The following is a 17,223-nucleotide window of genomic DNA, read 5'->3' as shown; positions in this document are numbered from 1 at the left end:
GGTATATCCAAACCCTGGGCACACCACAAAATTGCGGCGTACGCTGACGATCTAATTTTTTTCGTCTCCAATCCACACATTTCGCTTCCCAATATACTCGCGGCTCTCCGGCGATACGGCAGCCTATCAAACTATAAAATCAATTGCACCGTCGGCTGTATTGAATATATCGGTCCCGGATGGTGAGGCCAAGAGGCTACGCTCCGCTTTCCCATTCTACTGAGCTGAAAAATCTATACGTTACCTGGGCGTTGACATCGCAGCGGATTTGGCGCAATTGTACCCGCTTAATTTGGTCCCTCTCCTGAATAGACTGAAATCTGATTTGGGAAACTGGCATGCTTTAACACTGACCTGGTTCGGGCGCTGTAATGCATTCAAAATGACGGCCCTCCCGCGGATCTTATACTTGTTCCAGACATTACCGATCCGGTTACCCCCAATTTTTTTCAGACAACTGCAGGTGCTGCTCCGGGACTTTATTTGGGCACGCAAACCGCCCAGAGCCCTTTTGCAATTGCTTGCCAGACCAAAGGACAAGGGGGGTCTGGGTCTCCCAGATCTGAGACAATACAACAGAGCGACTCTGCTAGCGAGAGTCGTTGATTGGCATTGTAATGGCCCACACAAGCAGTGGGTGGAGATGGAGATTGAGGATGGATCCATTCCCCTATTGACCTCCCCGTGGCTCCTGTCCTCCCTACCAAAAGACCTCAGAGGTCACCCCGTAGTGGGAGCTACGTTGGCTGTTGTGCGGAGGTTGTTCCTCTGCACACACATTTCTCCCCTGCCATCACCAATGACTCCGGTTATAGGTAATCCAGACTTCCCACCGGGATTTACCAACAAGAAACTGTGACAGTTGACAGTGGTGGGGAAACAGCGTCTGGGAGACGTGTGGCCCTCGGGAGGGCTCCCGACCACGCAAACTGTCGCCGAGCTTTCTGACCCTCCGCTTGACTTGTTTAGTGCTTATCAACTTCGTCACTTTCTTTTGGCCATACAAAGGGCCCCCTACACTCCTAGAGACCTGACGCCCTATGAATCCATCTGTCACAAAAAGGAACCTGTGCGACACACCCTCTCCCTCCTCTACAACCTATTAAGTAGTCAGGAGGAGGAGTCGACCCCACCATTTATCCACAAATGGGAGAGGGACTTAGGCATCACATTTACCCCACAACAGATAGGGAAGATCCTGACCTTAGTACATAAAGCTTCCATCGCAAACCAATATCAAGAATCAGGATACAAGATAGTCTCACGCTGGTATAGAGTCCCATAACTTCTGAATAAAATGGATAGATCGATCCCGGATGTTTGTTGGAGGGGAAATTCAGATACGGGGATCATGGGACGCCTTTTCTGGGCATGCCCGGCCTTGAGGAACTTTTGGGTTCCCAGCAGCGTGCCTTCTACACTTGACCGAACAGCCTGTTCGAAAATACAAAAAAACCCTCACGATGCAACTCCTGAATGCCGCCCGGGCCTGCATTCCCGCACTGTGGAGGCAGCCTCAGCCCCCATCCAAGGTGCTGTGGTATTCCAAAATCAATCATATTCTCCGGATGGAAGAATTGACCGCCACCCTTCACAACACTGAAGAGGCATTTAGTGTTACATGGAGGCCCTGCAGGTATTTTACTGGTACTCGAGACTACGTTCGGGAGGTGAGCAGTGCCTCTGTCCCAGAAAACGACTGAACATCTAATGTTTACCTACGTAGGCCATGTCTGCCCTGGGTGGCATTCCCCCCTCCCTTTTTGTCTTTATTTCTCTTTTTTTTCCCGCCGCCATCCCCCCACCTCCTCTCTCTCCGTCTTTGCACTCTCTTCTTCCCCCGTCCTCCCTTTTGACTATGCCTTGTCTTCTTACTAGCCTTCGGGACCCAGAAGAACCCCAGGGTTCTGGACATGACCGGCTCATATTTTACTCTGGTTCACGTAGGTCATGATAAGCTGGCTCGCTGTGGTCCCAGTTGTTCTCCATGATTACATTTGTCTGAACGGAGCTGCACTACTCCGTTACTCAGTACTTCTGTACTACATGTCGGAGGTGGGGTTTCTCTCTTTTCTGCATGAAACTGTAGGACTCCCCTCTGAGAACCCAGAGTTATTTGGCTGCCTATTTTTTGTTACAATGTAATTGTGACCCTGGGTCATGCTGTATGGTTGACTGTTATATTTATGTTGTTCTACTTAATAAAAGAATAATTAAAAAAAAAATAAGTCAATGCCAACAACTTAAAACTAAAGCCTATGGCATCGAGAAATCCCAGGCGGTCTCCCATCCAGGTACTAACCAGGTCCCAACCCTGCTTAGCCTCTGAGATCAAATGCACGCTCAACCCTCTTGACAAACGCCAAGATGGTCATCTTGGGAAACAGACAAAAAAAACAAGTCAACGCCAACAACATAAAAAGAAGCCTGCGGCATTTGGAAAACCCAGGCGGTCTACCATCCAGGTACAAACCAGGACCAACCCTGCTTAGCCTCTGAGACCAAACGAGATTGGGCGCTTTCAGGGTGTTGTGCCCGTAGGCAATTTCTTTGTGCACTCTCAACCCTCTTGACAAATGCCAAGATGGTCACCTTGGGAAACAAGGGAAAAAAAACAGGTCAAAGCCAACAACATAAAAAGAATCCTACGGCATCCGGTATTCCCAGGCGATCTCCCAATCAAGACATTAACCAGGCCAGATCCTTCTATGTCACCTGGTCTTCCCAGGCAGTCTCCCATCCAGGTACTAACCAGGCCTGACGCTGCTAAGCCTATGAAATCAGACGAGATCGGGCGCTTTCAGGGTGATGTGGCCGTAAGCGTTCTCTTCAAGACACGCCCAACCCTCTTGACAAACGCCAAGATGGTCGCCTTGAGAAACAAGCGAAATAAACAGTTCAAAGCCAACAACATAAAAAGAAGCCTATGGCACCTGGTATTTCCAGGCGGTCTCCCATCCAGGTACTAACCAGGCCCGACACTGTTTAGCCTCTGAGATCAGATGAGATTGGGCGCTTTCAGGGTGATGGGGCCGTAGGTGATCTCTTTGGGCACTCTCAACCCTCTTGTTAAATGCCAAGATGGTCACCTTGGTAAACAAGCAAAATAAACAGGTAAACGCCAACAACATAAAAAGAAGCCTACTTCTGTTTAAAACTGTTTGCCTGCCGCCCACCGACCCCCCCATTACAGGGAGGCAGCCGGCGCCCGGCAACGCGCCCAATCCTGGGCTATTACCCAATACGGGTAGTCCTACGTGGGGAACGTAACTGGACATGGACAACCCGGAAAACCCCGCCCCTCACTTTCTCCCCACGCTTTCTTATTAGTTACTTGGTACAACATTGTTTGTCTGCTGCAACTAGGGACCTTGCAGTCTAGCATCCGCAGTCCCACTTGTGGGAAGTTGGATGCTCTTTGTGTTACGCTGGTAGGCTTAGAACATACTCGGTTATCTTTTTTTTTTGTTTGTGAGCTGTGAAGAGCTTTTATGTCATTGACCGTGTACCATAACCTCTGCAATCCCTGTCCTATTTTGCACTTGATGATATATGTGCCAAGCTTTCTGTTATTATCTCTTTGATACCTGTCTTTTCTTTTCATTTAATAAACATATATTAAACAAAAAAAAAAAAAAGTCCACTGAAGCCCACACACGAGCGGATTGTCCGCTGAAATGTGTTTCGACGGACTAAGTACGCCATACAGTCTGCTCGTGTGTACGCGGCATACGGCATCCAGTATTCCCAGGCGATCTCCCAATCAAGACACTAACCGGACCAGATCCTTCTATGGCACCTGGTCTTCCCAGGCAGTCTCCCATCCAGGTACTAACCAGGCCTGACGCTGCTTAGCCTCTGAATTCAGACAAGATCGGGTGCTTTCAGGTTGATGTGGCCGTAAGCGTTCTCTTCAAGGCACGCCCAACCCTCTTGACAAACGCCAAGATGGTCACCTTGAGAAACAAGCAAAAAAAACAGGTCAAAGCCAACAACATAAAAAGAAGCCTATGGGCTTACAGCGGACCTTAAAAGATGGGACCCACTAGCTCTGTCATGGTTCGGACGCTGTAATGTGTTGAAGATGAACGCGATGCCACGACTTCTGTATCTACTACAAGCCTTACCTATCAAAATACCCCAGACTTTCTTTCATGCGGTTCGCTCAATCTTTATCAAGTTCCTCTGGCGCAGAAAACATATGCGTATTGGTAGGGCAATGCTATTGCGACCGAAATTGCGGGGAGGTATTGGCTTCCCGAACCCTGCTCTATATTACACAACGATGCACATGACACCGGGGGTTGACTGGTGCCGGTGTTCTGCCATATACTGTCCGGCCATGATATAGTGTCCACGCCGTACTGCGCATGCGCAGTACGGAGCAGACGAAGCTTCGGAAAATCTCCGAAGCTGAACGGCGCCTGCGCGGTGAGTGGAGGTGGTAGCCCCACCATCCAAGCGGACATAGGGTTGTGAATATTAGAGGGCCCCTCGCAGGCGAGCTTCGCTCGCCACGCTTCGGGCTCGGCCTCGCTGCGCTCGGCTCTTTTATATTCTTACTCTATGTCCACTTGGATAGTGGGGATAGAACCTGGACTCAGTGCGCAGGCGCCGTTCATGCTCGGCAATTTTCGGAATCTGTGTTGCTGTGTACTGCGCATGCGCAGTACACAGCGGACACTATCCGATGGGGGACCATATGTGATAAGACACCGGCATAGGGAACTGAAGCTATGGGTCAAGCTAGAGCAGGAGATGGCGCGGGTTCCACTGGCTGGTCTGCCTTGGGCGGGGAGGCCATTGGAGCCCTGTGTGACTACTCACCCGTTAATTGGCCCCTCGCTCGCCGAGATGGATAGTTTTTTTCACCTTTCCCACCTGACTAACTTCCCTTCTCCTATGACCCCAATTATTGGACATCCTAGATTCCCTCCGGGCCTGTCTGACCAGGCCTTTACCAGGCAAGCCCCGAAAGGGCTTCTGAGAGCAGCCCTATTTCTTGGACCCACGGGCTTGATTCCCATGGGGACCATACTGCTAGAGCAAGTACCTGTTGCATTGGATAGCTGGAGAGCTAGACAGCTAATCCATTTCCTCGGATCACTACCTAACCATTCGTTCTTCTCTAGACAATTCCACCCCTTTGAGGAACTTTGCCTGGATGATGGCCCAATTCGTGGTTCCCTCTCTAGGTCCTACCAAATCCTGACAGACGCACAATCCTCCACGGATCCACCCTTCCTAGCTAAATGGAAAAGGGACTTACAAACTACATTCTCCAAACCACAGAAGGACAGAATACTCTTTTTCGCCCATAAGTCGTCACTCTGCAGTAAATATCAGGAGATCTCATATAAGCTGATCACACGCTGGTATCGTACACCGGTGGTGTTGGCCAAAATATTCCCCGGTCAATCTGACCGCTGCTGTCGCTGTGGGCAACAGGCTGGCACCATTCTCCACATTTTCTGGAAATGCCCTAAATTACAAACATTCTGGCAGCCTGTCCTGAGACTCATCCACAAGTTCACAGAGATTTCCTTAGCCAATGATCCCGCAGCAGTTCTTCTCACTCTAACTCCTATGTCGAGAAAGCGTTATCATAAGTCCTTACTTAAACATCTCCTCAATGCAGCTAGGGCCTGCATCCCAACTCAGTGGAAAGAGCAATCTGCTCCAATGGTGACCCAGTGGTTCGCAAGGGTAAATGATATTGAACGAATGGAAGACCTGACTGCCACAATGAGGGATAAAACGGAGGAGCATGGGAACAGATGGTTCTACTGGACCCAGTTTCGCTTTTCGGAAGAATACCTCCGCGAGACATAGTAAGCTCATGGTGATCATTGGAGATCGCTGTTCCAAACGTTGGACAGCTGATGATCTGGTGAGCCGAGGGCGTCTCTTGCTCCCTGGGAGGGGACCCCATCCTATCCACTCTACCCACGACACCCCCTTACCCCTTCTTTTCCTTTTCTGCCATTTCCTTCCCCAATCTTCTCTTTCCCCTTCTCCCTCTTTTCAGTTCTACTATTTCCCTTCTTAACTCAAAAAAGGGAAAAGAAAATGGTAGGTTCCGACCCCATTTGACTACTACACAATACTCTTCCCCTATCTATGGATATCTAAACTCTTCGAGGGTAGCAGGGCTAGTATCAATAATATTTTAAGTAGTAGAGGATCCCAACAAGATGGAGCTTTAATCTCATCTTGATATGACCGCAAAGCTGTACACGTGCTATTCTCCTCTGACTTCTTACCATTGGCTCTGATATCCATGCAATATGATCGTTTGTTTGTAACTATTTGTATCACACATTCTGTGAAGTTGCCTTTGCATTGTATGTCGCATACTACTAAATAAAAAAAAAAAAAAAAAAGAAGCCTATGGCACCTGGTATTCCCAGGCGGTCTCCCATCCAGGTACTAACCAGGCCTGACACTGTTTAGCATCCGAGATCAGACGAGATTGGGCGCTTTCAGGGTGATGGGGCCATAGGTGATCTCTTCGGGCACTCTCAACCCTCTTGACAAACGCCAAGATGGTCACCTTGGGAAACAAGTGAAAAAAAAACAGGTCAAGGCCAACAACATAAAAAGAAGCCTTTAGCACCTAGTATTCCCTGGTGGTCTCCAATCCAGGTACTAGCAAGGCCCAACCCTGTTTAGCTTCTGAGATCAGAGGAGATAGGGTGCTTTCAGGGTTATGTGCCCATAGGCAATCTCTTTGGGCATTCTCAACCCTCTTGACAAATGCCAAGATAGTCACCTTGAGATACAAGCGAAAAAAAACAGGTCAATGTCAACAACATAAAAAGAAGAATACGGCACCTAGTATTCCAACGCCATCTCCCATCCAGGTACTAACTAGGCCCAACCCTTCTTAGCCTCAGAGAAGAGAAGAGATAGGGCTCTTTCAGGGTGATGCTGCTATAAGCGATCTCTTTGGGCACTCTCAACCCTCTTGACAAATGCTAAGATGGTCACCTTGGGAAACAAGCAAAAAAAAAAAAAACGAATCAACGCCAACAACATAAAAAGAAGCCTACAATAACTGGTATTCCCTGGTGGTCTCCCATCCAGGTACTAACCAGGCCCGACTCTTCTTAGCCTCCAAGATCAGATGAGATTGGGTGCTTTCAGAGTGATGTGGCCATAGGCAATCTCTTCAGGCACTCTCAACCCTCTTGACAAACACCAAGATGGTCACTTTGGGAAACAAGCGGAAAAAAAACAGGTCAACGCCAACAACATAAAAAGAAGTCTACGACACCTGGTATTCCCAGGCGGTCTCCCATCCAGGCACTAACAAGGCCCGACTCTTCTTAGCCTCCAACATCAAACGAGATCGGGTGCTTTCAGGGTGATGTGCCCGTAGGCAATCTCTTCAGGCACTTTCAACCCTCTTGACAAACGCCAAGATGGTCACCTTGGGAAACAAGTGAAAAAAAAAAACAGGTCAAGGCCAACAACATAAAAGGAAGCCTACAGCACCTAGTATTCCCAGGTGGTCTCCAATCCAGGTACTAGCAAGGCCCAACCCTGTTTAGCTTCTGAGATCAGAGGAGATCGGGCGCTTTCAGGGTTATGTGCCCATAGGCAATCTCTTTGGGCATTGTCAACCCTCTTGAAAAAAGCCAAGATAGTCACCTTGAGATACAAGCGAAAAAAAACAGGTCAATGTCAACAACATAAAAAGAAGAATACGGCACCTGGTATTCCAACGCCATCTCCCATCCAGGTACTAACTAGGCCCAACCCTTCTTAGCCTCAGAGAAGAGAAGAGATAGGGTTCATGCAGGGTGATGCTGCTATAAGCGATCTCTTTGGGCACTCTCAACCTTCTTGACAAATGCCAAGATGGTCACCTTGGGAAACAAGCAAAAAAAAAAACGAATCAACGCCAACAACATAAAAAGAAGCCTACAATAACTGGTATTCCCAGGTGGTCTCCCATCCAGGTACTAACCAGGCCCGACTCTTCTTAGCCTCCAAGATCAGACGAGATTGGGTGCTTTCAGAGTGATGTGGCCATAGGCAATCTCTTCAGGCACTCTCAACCCTCTTGACAAACACCAAGATGGTCACTTTGGGAAACAAGCGAAAAAAAAAACAGGTCAACGCCAACAACATTAAAAGAAGTCTACGACACCTGGTATTCCCAGGCGGTCTCCCATCCAGGTACTAACAAGGCCCGACTCTTCTTAGCCTCCAAGATCAAACGAGATCGGGTGCTTTCAGGGTGATGTGCCCGTAGGCTATCTCTTCAGGCACTTTCAACCCTCTTGACAAACGCCAAGATGGTCACCTTGGGAAACAAGCAAAAAAAATAAAAATAAGTCGGAAGCTAGAGACAATACGGCCCGAGTCCTCAATTTAATCCTTGCGGCGCATGTACAGGGAAGGCCCTTGCTTATGTTGTCAACGGACGCGGAGAAGGCCTTTGACAGGGTGGCCTGGCACTTTATGTAGGCCACCCTGGAACATATAGGTCTTGGCTCCAACATGATGAGCTGGGTAATGTCGCTTTACTCCACGCCGTCGGCAGCGGTACGGGTGAACGAGTGGTGCTCGGACTCTTTCCCCATCACTAATGGGACGAGGCAGGGGTGCCGTCTGTCTCCCCTAATTTTTATTCTGACACTGGAACCACTTATGTGTCATGTTCGGAATGACCCGAATGTTACTGGCATATCCAAACCCTCGGCACACCACAAAATTGCGGCGTACACTGACGATCTATTTTTTTTCCGTCTCCAATCCACACATTTTGCTTCCCAATATACTTGCGTCTCTACAGCGATACGGCAGCCTATCAAACTATAAAATCAATTGCGCCAAGTCGGCTGTATTGAATATATCGGTCCCGGATGGTGAGGCCAAGAGGCTCCGCTCCGCTTTTAGATTCTACTGGGCTGAAAAATCTATATGTTACCTGGGCATTGACATCGCAGCGGATTTAGCGCAATTGTACCCGCTTAATTTTGTCCCTCTCCTGGATAGACTGAAATCTGATTTGGGAAACTGGCATGCTTTAACACTGACCTGGTTCGGGCGATGTAATGCATTCAAAATGACAGCCCTCCCGCGGATCTTATACATGTTCCAGACATTACCGATCCGGTTACCCCCAACTTTTTTCAGACAACTGCAGGTGCTGCTCCGGGACTTTATTTGGGCGTGCAAACCGCCCAGAGCCCGTTTGCAATAGCTTGCCAGACCAAAGGACTAGGGGGGTCTGGGTCTCCCAGATCTCAGACAATACTACAGAGTGACTCTGCTAGCGAGAGTCGTTGATTGGCATTGTAATGGCCCACACAAGCAGTGGGTGGAGATGGAGATTGAGGATGGATCCATTCCCCTATTGACCTCCCCGTGGCTCCTGTCCTCCCTACCAAAAGACCTCAGAGGTCACCCCGTAGTGGGAGCTACGTTGGCTGTTGTGCGGAGGTTGTTCCGCTGCACACACATTGCTCCCCTGCCATCACCAATGACTCCGGTTATAGGTAATCCAGACTTCCCACCGGGATTTACCAACAAGAAACTGCGACATTTGACAGTGGTGGGGAAACAGCGTCTGGGAGAGGTTTGGCCCTCGGGAGGGCTCCCGACCACGCAAACTGTCGCCGAGCTTTCTGACCCTCCGCTTGACTTGTTTAGTACTTATCAACTTCGTCACTTTCTTCTGGCCATACAAAGGGCCCCCTACACTCCTAGAGACCTGACACCCTATGAATCCATCTGTCACAAAAAGGGAACCTGTGCGACACACCCTCTCCCTCCTGTACAACCTACCCCCCACCATTTATCCACAAATGGGAGAGGGACTTAGGCATCACATTTACCCCACAACAGATAGGGAAGATCCTGACCTTAGTACATAAAGCTTCCATCGCGAACCAATATCAAGAATCAGGATACAAGATAGTCTCACGCTGGTATAGAGTCCCATACCTTCTGAATACAATGGATAGATCGATCCCGGATGTTTGTTGGAGGTGAAATTCAGATACAGGGACCATGGGACACCTTTTCTGGGCATGCCCGGCCTTGAGGAACTTTTGGGTTCCCAGCAGCGTGCCTTCTACACTTGACCGAACAGCCTGTTCGAAAATACAAAAAAACCCTCACAATGCAACTCCTGAATGCCGCCCGGGCCTGCATTCCCGCACTGTGGAGGCAGCCTCAGCCCCCATCCAAGGTGCTGTGGTATTCCAAAGTCAATCATATTCTCCAGATGGAAGAATTGACCGCCACCCTTCACAACACTGAAGAGGCTGTTAGTGTTACATGGAGGCCCTGGAGGTATTTTACTGGTACTCGAGACTACATTCGGGAGGTGAGCAGTGCCTCTGTCCCAGAAAACGACTGAAAATCTAACGTTTACCTACGTAGGCCATGTCTGCCCTGGGTGGCATTCCCTTCCTCCCTTTTTGTCTTTATTTTTCTTTTTTTCCCTGCCGCATTCCCCCCACCTCCTTTCTCTCCGTCTTTGCACTCTCTTCTTCCCCCGTCCTCCCTTTTGACTATGCCTTGTCTCCTTACTAGCCTTCGGGACCCAGAAGAACCCCAGGGTTCTGGACATGCCCGGCTCATATTTTACTCTGGTTCACGTAGGTCATGATAAGCTGGCTCGCTGTGGTCCCAGTTGTTCTCCATGATTACATTTGTCCGAACGGAGCTGCACTAGTTATACTGTACTACATGTCGGAGGTGGGGTTTCTCTCTTTTCTGCATGAAACTGTAGGACTCCCCTCTGAGAACCCAGAGTTATTTGGCTGCCTATTTTTTGTTACCATGTAATGGTGACCCTGGGTCATGCTGTATGGTTGACTGTTATATTTATGTTGTTTTACTTAATAAAAGAATAATAAAAATAAAAAAAAATAAGTCAATGCCAACAACTTAAAACTAAAGCCTATGGCATCGAGAAATCCCAGGCGGTCTCCCATCCAGGTACTAACCATGTCCCAACCCTGCTTAGCCTCTGAGATCAAATGCACGCTCAACCCTCTTGACAAACGCCAAGATGGTCACCTTGGTAAACAAGCGAAAATAAACAGGTAAACGCCAACAACATAAAAAGAAGCCTACGGCGCCTGGTATTCACAGATGGTCTCCCATACAGGTATTAACCAGGCCGTACACTGCTAGGCCTCCGAGATCAGATGAGATTGTGCGCTTTCAGGGTGATGTGGCCATAGGTGTTCTATTTAGACACTCTCAACCCTCTTGACAAATAGCAAGATGGTTATCTTGGGAAACAAGTGAAAAAAAACAGGTCAACGCCAACAACATAGACCCTGGCGGTCTCCCATCTGACCCAGACCCTGCTTAGCCTCTGAGATCGGGCGCTTTCAGGGTGATGTGACCTCAGGCGAACGCTTTGGGACATACTCAAAACTCTTGACTGATGCTAAAATGGTCACCTTGGGAAACAAGCGAAAGAAAAACAGGTCAAAGCCAACAATATAAAAAGATTCCTACGGCACCTTTAATTAGGTACTATCCAGGCCGGACCCTGCTTAGCCTCTGAGATCAGATGAGATCGGGCGCTTTCAGGGGGATGTGGTCATAGGAGATTTCTTTGGGCTCTCCCAGCCCTCTTGACAAATGCCAAGATGATCACCTTGGGAAACAAGTGGAAAAAAAAAACCATGTCAACGCCAACAACATAAAAAGAATCCTACGACACCTGGTATTCCCAGTTGGTCTCCCACCCAGTTACTAATCAGGCCGGACAATGCTTAGCCTCCGAGATCAGACAAGATCAGGCACTTTCAAGGTGATGGGGCCATAGGCGATCTCTTTGGGCACTCTCAACCATCTTGACAAACGCCAACATGGTCATCTTGGGAAACAAGTGAAAAAAACCAAGTCATTGCCAACAGTTTCCTTGCCTGAAATAGGCATCTCAGAACTGCCAACTAATCCCAGGAGACAATACTTCGCCTCCATCCTGGTGGAGGTTCCAAACACCCGATCAATGGTTCCTGTCACCTCTGTCCAGTAGCGGATCAACTTCGGGCATCTCCAAAACATGTGCATCATGTCTCCCACCATGTTCCCGCACCGGGGGCAACTTGCGTCCGGCCGTTCGGCCAAACTGAAAAAGTTTACGAGGAGCATAATAGGTTCTATATAATAAGATCAGATGTGACATCCTCTGTGACGAGAGCCATAATTCACCACAGGCAGGATTCCTGTGGCCAAGTATAGCTCACCCGGCCTTGTATAGTGTGTTGCGGTGGTCAGAGAAAGAGGACGATAGGCAGGGACAGTGTCTTTACTGCTTGGGAACCTAGCACTGTTACAGTGGGTGTTAGTGCCTCCTGCACAGTACACACCTGAAGCTACCCTTTATTACTGGTGTTCAATTTCTGCAATACATGCATCTGCAGTGCAAAAGTTAGAGTGGGTGTTGTGTGCCTCCTGCACAGTATACACCTTATTGCTGGTGTTCTGTTTCTGTAATACAGGAACCTAGCACTGTTACAGTGCTAGGGTGTACAGAGAAGCTGGTATATATAGAAGACTACAGCATACAGAAGAAAGGCTAGTGAATACAGAATACAGACTCGTGTATGTAGATAGGCTTGAGTATACAGAGATGCTAGAGTAAACAGTGAGACTGGGGTACACAGAGAGGCTAGTTTAAAGAGAAGCTAGTATATACAAAGATGTTAGTGTATATAGAGAGGTTAGTGTATAGAGAGAGTCGAGTGTATACAGATAGGACAGTGCATATAGAGAGACTAGTGTATACAGAAGACAGGCTTGGGTATACATCCAAGCTGACAGTGTATACAGAAGACTGGGTAGTGTATACAGAGAGTCTAGTGGGTACAGAAGACAGGCTGGTGTATTCTAGCTAGTTTTTACAGTCTAGTGTATACAGAAGACAGGCTGTGGTATACAGAGGGTTTAGTGTATTACAGAGATGCAGGGGTGTACAGAGAAGCTAGTATATATAGAAGACTACAGCATACAGAAGAAAGGCTAGTGAATAAAGAATAAAGGCTGGCTTCTACGGAGAGGCTAGTGTATGCAGAACACTATCTAGGGTATATAGAGAGGCTAGATTATACAGAGAGGCTAGTGCATAGAGTATATAGAGAGAAGCTAGTGTGTACAGAAGAAAGGCTAGACAGGCTATAAGAGAGACACGTTTTTACAGAAGACAGTTTGGGGTATACAGAGATGCTAGTTTATACAGAGAGACTAATGTATACAGAAGACAGGCTAGGGCATACAGAAGACAGAAGACGGGCTAGTGTATTCAGAACATAGGCTAGTGTATATCGAAGACAAGCTATTGTAAGCAGAGACCGGCTAGTGTAAACATGCTGGTGTATATAGAGAGGCTAGTGAATTTAGAGGGTAGGCTAAGTGATAACAGAAGACAATCTGGGCTATACAGAGACTTTTCATCATTTCATCTAGCTCACATCTCTAATGGAGTTTGTCTCATTGCCATGTTATGCCTTTTCATTCTTATGCTAAATATAGATTATACTCACTACACGATTTTAATCATCCACATCAAGCATGCAATAAAACTATCATACATATAAATAAACCATGTACTCTTTTGCTCTATTTTGCATATTTGTAATTCCAACATCAACTGTCACATTGAGTATGTGACAGTCCTGACACACCATCCTGACTTATTTTTCTTTATTTCTTATTAGAAATAGAGAGTACTATCTCAAAATCAAAATTTCTCTGCACTATGATCTTATTATTAATAATAATAATAATAATAATAATAATAGGATTGTGTAATGCAAAGATCAACTAGTCTAATATAAGCTTTCTCATTGGTACCGGCATATTCTTTAAATTTAGACTAAAGCAACTATTTCTCGGACATTTTCAAGCTAAGCTTTCAATCTCTTACCTTTGAAAAGCGATACTTCCTCCCTACAACATTAAGCCATTTAAATGTCCTATTGGTCGCCTATATTATACAACTCTCTGAAAAGCCTATATGTAGAGAATAAAACTAGTCTTACATCTTAATAAAACAGTTTTATTGCTCAACCAGTATCAGCTGTCATGACAAATAAACGTTTCCACTGTTTGACTCTATTTTCTGTATTACTTCTTTTTCTCCACCTTAACTGTCACAGTTAAAACACAGTGACAAAACATTTCTTTTTACCGCAGCAAAATGTGAGAAAAGCAGTGTAAGCCGTCTTTCTGCCATATGCTTCAGAAATTTAATGTACCGCTTTTAAATCCATATCAATTCCACATAACCGTGAACCGTCTTACAATTTTAACATTTACTGATAGCCAATTACTGATATTACATTATGACTATACCAGTGGAAAAGGACCGCGTAATGGAACTGTGAAATTAATCATAATCTCAGCGTTAACTTAGCTGATAAATTCACGATTTACTCAACGATTTACTCAACGATTTAAACTTAGATTTTTTTCATTCTAAGTCTATTTAATCTTAAATAATTTATACTATATTCTACTGTACTCTTAAATTATGTACTGTTGTTCTGTATTTTAGCCGTTCTCATATTTTGTTTTATGTTGCAACCATCGAATCTCATTGCTATTCCGACATTCTGCCTTAATGAGGATATTACCCTTTTGTGTATTCACGTTATCTCGACCTATATGCCTCAATATTTTCCTAATTTGTTTTGCTATACTTATTATTATTATATTATAGAGATTATTAACTCTAAATCATTGTAAACCTAACCATAGTTATAATGTCTACAGCTAATTTTACGTTAAAGCAAAAGTCACACAAAACCATCTTTTTAAATCCTTTTACACACTGCACATAAGAGCAATGCAACCATCTCTCGCGACCTCTATGCAATAGGATTCTCTTTCTGACTCTATTTTGTGTATTACTTCTTCTCCACATTAACTGTCGCACTGATAACCATTTGTAACACCTAACACTTGCAACACATTTTTTAACAGCAGCAAAATGTGAGAAAAGCAGTGGGGCGGTTTACTTGATTGAGAAGTGGTTGCAGTAGCAAAGCATAGCAATACAGTTTGATTACATTAATAACACATAATGCAACTATTTTACATTCACCTCATGCATACATCCTAATGTAAGCTGTCTATCACTATTAATGTTCATGGTTACTGATACATTATGCCGATAAGCAGTGGAAACGGAAAACAGTCAGTGTAAGCCGTCTTCGTGCGTTACAAAATTAATGGAACGATTTAAACGTTGGAATTTTCAAGCTACGTCAATTTACTATTAAATACCCTTTAGCTGCTTAGCTCACACTTTGCTGTATGGTGCCGCGTTTACATGTAAGTAACCAATGGGGATTGACATTTCATGTCCATCTCACATCTCTAATGCAATTTGCCTCTTTGCCATGTCATACTTTGCCATTTATTATACCTTCTCATCCGATAGAAACCTAGTCGTTGCTGATATTTCATGATTACAGCAATCATCTCATCTAATTGCTATTCCGACAATATGATCATTTCTCAATCATTTTGAAGCTACTGCAAGTAACGCTTCCGATCTCTTTTATATATTAAGTAATATTTAGCTGCTTAGCTCACACTTTGCTGTATGTAGCCACGTTAACTGTATTAATGGTTACATGTAAATAACCAATGGGGATTGACATTTCATCTCTAATTCACATTCACATTTCTAATGCAGTTTGTCTCTTTTGCCATGTCATACTTTGCCAGTTATTATACGTTCTCATCCTTAAAGACACGTAAGGATCCTGAAAATGATAGAAACCTAGTCACGTCCTTGCTGATATTTCATGATTACAGCAATCATCTCATCTAATTGCTATTCCGACATTCTGCCTTGGAATTACTTTGCAACGCTCTATTGAACAATGTAAAGGTAAGCTATATATTTTGTGTATTTCCACTTAAACTCGACCTGTATATACTGTCTCAATATTATCCTTTCTAATTTTGCTAAATTCGATTATAGAGTTTGCTATGTCTAAATCCAGGTTACCTACTCTCCTTTATTACGTATACTGCTAATTTTAGGATAATACAAAACCATCTTATTGCTTCTTTGAACGCTGCACATATTAAGAGTAATGCAATGCTACCGATGGGAACAGTTTAATTGCTCTTCTCACATTTAGCTGGTATCTCTCTCTATAGGAAACTGAATTTGTACCACAACGATCACTCATCTAATATCAGTCCACTCAGTGCTACCGGGATAACTTTTACTTTTAGAGTAATGAAATGATTTCTCAGTCATTTTGAAGCTACTGCAAGTAACGCTTCCGATCTTTTTTCAACTGCAATACTTTATCTCTGATATGTTAAGTAATATTTAGCTGCTTAGCTCACACTTTGCTGTATGTAGCCGCGTTAACTGCATTAATGGTTACATGTAAATAACCAATGGGGATTGACATTTCATGTCTATCTCACATCTCTAATGCAATTTGTCTCTTTGCCATGTCATACTTTGCCAGTTATTATACTTACTCATCCTTAAAGACACGTAAGGATCCTGAAAAACGATAGAAACCTTGTCACGTCGTTGCTGATATTTCATGATTACAGCAATCATCTCATCTAATTGATATTCCGACATTCTGCTTTGGTATTACTTTGCAACGCTCTATTGAACAATGTAAAGGTAAGCTAGATATTTTGTGTATTTCCACTTAAACTCGACTTTTATATACTGTCTCAATATTATCCGTTCTAATTTTGCTAAATTAGATTGTAGAGTTTGCTATGTCTAAATACATGTTACCTACTCACCTTTATTACGTATACTGCTAATTTTAGGGTAATACAAAACCATCTTATTGCTTCTTTACACGCTGCACGTATTAAGAGTAATGCAATGCTACCGTGAACAGTTTAATTGCTCGTTTCACATTTAGCTGGTATCTCTCTGCTATAGGAAACTGAATTTGTATTACAACGATCACTCATCTAATATCAGTCCACTCAGTGCTACCGGGATAACTTTTACATTTAGAGTAATGAAATGATTTCTCAGTCATTTTGGAGCTACTGCAACTAACGCTTCCGATCTCATTTCGACTGCAATACTTAATCTCTGCTATTGCAGAATATTTAGCTGAATATTTAGCTGCTTTGCTGTACGTAGCCGTGGGGATTGGCATTTCATCTCTAATACATATTCACAATTCTAATGCAGTTTGTCTTTTTGCCATGGCATCCTCTGCCCGTTATTATCCTTTC

General features: G+C 45.1%; 6 pseudogenes; all 6 read right to left on the bottom strand.

Annotated features, from left to right (window-relative positions):
- Positions 1-2,921: 2,921 nt before the first annotated feature.
- Positions 2,922-3,040, bottom strand: LOC143931354 (5S ribosomal RNA; annotated as a pseudogene).
- A 3,345-nt stretch (positions 3,041-6,385) lies between these two features.
- Positions 6,386-6,504, bottom strand: LOC143932545 (5S ribosomal RNA; annotated as a pseudogene).
- Positions 6,505-7,045: 541 nt separating this feature from the next.
- On the bottom strand, positions 7,046-7,164 carry LOC143932213 (5S ribosomal RNA; annotated as a pseudogene).
- A 321-nt stretch (positions 7,165-7,485) lies between these two features.
- LOC143931280 (5S ribosomal RNA) lies at positions 7,486-7,604 on the bottom strand (annotated as a pseudogene).
- A 319-nt stretch (positions 7,605-7,923) lies between these two features.
- Positions 7,924-8,042, bottom strand: LOC143931940 (5S ribosomal RNA; annotated as a pseudogene).
- A 101-nt stretch (positions 8,043-8,143) lies between these two features.
- On the bottom strand, positions 8,144-8,262 carry LOC143931119 (5S ribosomal RNA; annotated as a pseudogene).
- Positions 8,263-17,223: the final 8,961 nt, after the last annotated feature.

The sequence above is a fragment of the Lithobates pipiens genome, unplaced genomic scaffold (assembly GCF_037356315.1).
Source record: "Lithobates pipiens isolate NorthernLeopardFrog02 unplaced genomic scaffold, aLitPip1_a1.2 Scaffold_25, whole genome shotgun sequence".
In the NCBI taxonomy this organism is placed as follows: domain Eukaryota; kingdom Metazoa; phylum Chordata; class Amphibia; order Anura; family Ranidae; genus Lithobates; species Lithobates pipiens.
The sequence above is the reverse complement of the archived record's forward strand: the minus strand, read 5'-3'. Positions and strand labels throughout refer to the sequence as shown.